This window comes from Mirounga leonina, unplaced genomic scaffold (genome assembly GCF_011800145.1).
Source record: "Mirounga leonina isolate KUSES-001 unplaced genomic scaffold, KU_Mleo_1.0 Mir_91, whole genome shotgun sequence".
Classification (NCBI taxonomy): Eukaryota; Metazoa; Chordata; class Mammalia; order Carnivora; family Phocidae; genus Mirounga; species Mirounga leonina.
In genome coordinates this window covers 44,187,597-44,191,389 of record NW_023270839.1, presented here as the reverse complement: position 1 = coordinate 44,191,389, position 3,793 = coordinate 44,187,597, and positions in this window count along the sequence as shown.

Sequence of the window (3,793 nt, the reverse complement as noted above, 5' to 3'; positions counted from 1 at the left end):
CCCCCCCCCCCCCCCCCCCCCCCCCCCCCCCCCCCCCCGCTCCCTCCTCCCTCCCTAAAGCTGCCTGCCTTACCAGTGACCTCTGGAGGAGCCCGAGCCTCTGCCGGGCTCTTGCGCTCTGCACAAGAGGCAGCTCTGGCCTTGAGCCATACTGCCACCCCAGAGAGGCAGGACCAGCTTTTCCAGGGCTCTCTGCATGACTCCGGGTTGCCATGGCTGCCTACCAGATGTGTGCAGCTGGGTGAGGTCCACAGGCCCTGGCTGCCCACCATGGCAGGCCTGGTTGTGTGATTAAGGGGTGTTTTGGCTCCCCCGGGGTTGGGTGGGGGAGGCCTTCTGAAGGGCTTCTGCACAGCTCTGAGGTGTGTTTCCAGAAGGGAAGCTGGGCTCCCCTGCAGGGTGTCACAGGATGCCCAGGGAGAGACTCTGTGCTGGTCTTCCCTTACGGAAGAGGTGGTTGACTGTCTCTTGAACCTGGGTCCCTGGTAGCACTTCTTCCTTTTGGCTGTGACCCTAGCGTCTCTCCAGTGATGTTCAAGTTCCAATGGGAGGGGCCTGGCTGCAGTGATCCAAGGAGGAAACGAAGGCACTGCATCCCTCAGCCTTATTCGTGGCTGGCCCTTCGGATCCCAGCAGTGCCCGGCTGGCCCCCAGTCTGCTCGGGAGGCTTCACAGGGTCACTGAGTCTGGGATTCCACCGAAGTCCTAGTGCTGGTTCTTGATGCCTCCCGGGCAGATGGCCTCCGGCTTCTGGGACTCCGTGGGCCCCACTGTTTCCAGGATCCCCACGGCAGCACGTTTCAAGTTCCTGGACGGAGCCTGAGACTTTTGGGCCTCACCTCTCTGTTCCCTTGATGTGGACTAAAAGGCCCCACATCGGTTCTGTGCCCACCTCATCTTAGAGACAAGAAACAGGAGATCCGAAGGGGCGGGGAGCTTGCCCAGCCTGTGGCTGGGGCCAGAGAGGAACTCGTGAGCTCAAACGCCAAGCAAGGCCTGAGCTCTTCCTCCAGTGTCCCAACCCCTCAGGAGGCATCTCTGTTCTCCGGGCCCGCCTCAACCTGACAACCCACCCCTGCCACACCATCTTCTGGCCACTGCTGCCCTGGAGGCTTTCTCAGACTTCCGCCCAGCCTCAGCTCCAGGGAGGGCTCCCGGCTGGGCTGTGCCACGTGTCCAGTCAGCCTCTCTGAGCTTGCTTCCTTTCCTCAATGGGGATGAGAAATGGTAGTCGACAGATACCGAGTACTGACTATGGGCCAGGAATAGGGTTTAGTACTTAGCATGGTGTACCTCTTTTATTTTAATCCTCATGACAACTCCGTGTGGTAGAGATCATTGTGATCCCATTTTTCGGAGAGGGAAACTGAGGTGACATGGCAAGTAGCAGCGCTGGGGGGTTGGGGGCGGCAGATGGTTCTGTTACTGGTGGCTGGTGCTCCCAACCACTCAGGGACACCTTTGTCCAGAGATTCTTACCCCTTTGGGGGTCCTAGGGTTCTTTGAGGATCTTCCATAAGCCTTAGCATCTTCTCAGAGAAATGCAGATACAAACATGTATGAAAAATGTTGCCCACAGTCTTCTGGGTCCTGAAACGAGGTGGTTCATTCTTAGGAGCATGGATGTCTGGTTAAGGACCCTTATCCTATCGAGTGTTTTCTGCCATCTCAGTGGGGAGGTGGGAAGGGGGAGCGGCGGTCTGAATTTTGGGGGTGAGGAGCCAGGACGTGGCTCCTTAAGGTGCCCCAGATCTGTGGGGCGGGTGGAAGGAGGCTTTCTATGGGAATTTCAACATGACTCGAGCAGCCAGGGCAGGCCTGAGCATGGCTCAGCTCTCCTCTGGGCACTTTGGCACTGGCCTGGCTCATTCTGGTGGGAGCCATGGGATGGGGATGATGGGGAGCCACAGCATATCCCAGGATTTCGGGAGACCAGGGGGAGTGTGAGGGTAGGTGGGGGGAGGCACTGATTTTATCTGTGCCTGGATTTCCCCATCCCTAATTATCCTGTGATAATTAATAGGTCTAGAACATTTGCCCTGGAGCCAAGCTGGGTAAATAGCGAACGGGGGGTGGGGGTGGGGGACAGAGGTGTCTGATTGCTTAACTTGGCAGGGAGTGGCCGGTTTTGTGGGCGCAGATCTGCTGGAGGGGGTGGTGGTGGGACCTCTGGGACAGCCCATTTCCCAAATGAAAATTCTCTGCCTTGCCCCCATCCACCTGAAATCCCACCACGGCAGATACGTTATCTAGGTCCAGAAAGACATTCACTGTATGAAACGGAGACACCCCGATGACACATGTGTTGGGTTTCATTGGCCACCACTAGAGGACAAAAGAAGCTCCCCCAGAGAAAGTGTCCGGAGAGAGCAGGGGGACAGAGCAGCAACGTGAGCCTGGGGGTTAGGCAGAGCCAGCCTTGACCTTGTTGCTCTTCCGTTCTGTGACCTTGGGAAGGCCCCCTAACGAAGTTACAGGGAAGGTTCCTGCCCTGGTTGTCGGGAGGGTTAAATGAGCTGAGGCTTATAAGGGCTGATCCTGAGCTTGGCCTGGATGAAGCGCTTACTAAATGGTGACTGTTACAATTCAGGGCCCAGGAGGGCCCAGGGGATGTCCAGGGGACACAGGCTGACTTCAGAGGTGGGCCAGCCCTCAGAGCCCACCCTGTCAGCGGGGCCGCAGCGGGCAGAGATCCTCCCTGAGCTCCCCAGGCTGGCGTGAGCCCTGAGGCTGGCTAGCTCCTATTTCCCAGTGCCCTGTGGGAGAAAAAGTTCTGGGGAGAGACCTTGAGGAGATGGGAGGTGGCGTGCAGAGAGCAGGGCAGGGGTGAAGCGAGGGAAGACAAGAGTTAAAGGCAAAGCTAATTTTGGGGACAGGAGGAGAGAGGACAGGGCAGGACCATTCCTGAGGGCCTTCTAGATTCCCAAGCGTCTGCAGTGGGTTGTGGGCAGAAAGAAGAGGGAGACAGGAAATCGGTGGCCTGTGGGACTGGATTTAAATAGTGGACAGAGAAATGACCATGTAGTCTCTTTTCTAATCGCCACCCCTTCTGCCGAGAATTTAAGTTCCCTGAGGGTCGCCTTCCCCCCACCCCCCACTACTATATTCCCAACACCTAAAAGCAGCTCTGGTGCAAAGAGCTAGTGACTATTTCCTGAGTGACTGTGTCTGTGCGTGCGTGTGTCGGGTGGCACACACGTGCTCGCGGAGGGAGTCCCACCATCGGCAGGGGACGCCCTCAATGCACTCCCGGGGCCCCAGCCCCTTTCCGGCCGCCGCAGCTGCAGGCTGCAACAGGTGCCCTGGGGCAGCAGGAAGGGCCCAGAAGGCCAGGGCCTGGTGTTTGCCCCGCTGGTGGGCAGGCAGGTGCTGCCAGGTCCATTTGAGGTGGGTCATCCCTGAGCAGGTGCTCCCCCCGACTCATGCCCTCTCCCCATCATTGCCCCCTGTGGTTTGAGGAGTGCCCCCACAGTGCACTGCACTTTGACTGCACCCTGCCAGTGAAAGGCTCAGAGACCTCACCTCAGGCAGCCGCAAGCAGCCTGATTGTATCACTCCAGCAGTGTTTTGCACAGGCTCCGGTCCGCACGAGGACGCCGGGTAAGCAGGCATTATTTCAATCACCACATTCACACTCTGCTATTGCTGCCCTCTCTGGATCTCCTGACTCAGGGAGCTGTTGATTTACCTGGTGTTCCCTCTGAATGCAGTGAGGGTCAGGCCCTCCCGGATGGATGGATGGATGGACGGATGGGTGGGTGGGTGGATGGATGGATGGATGGATGGATGGATG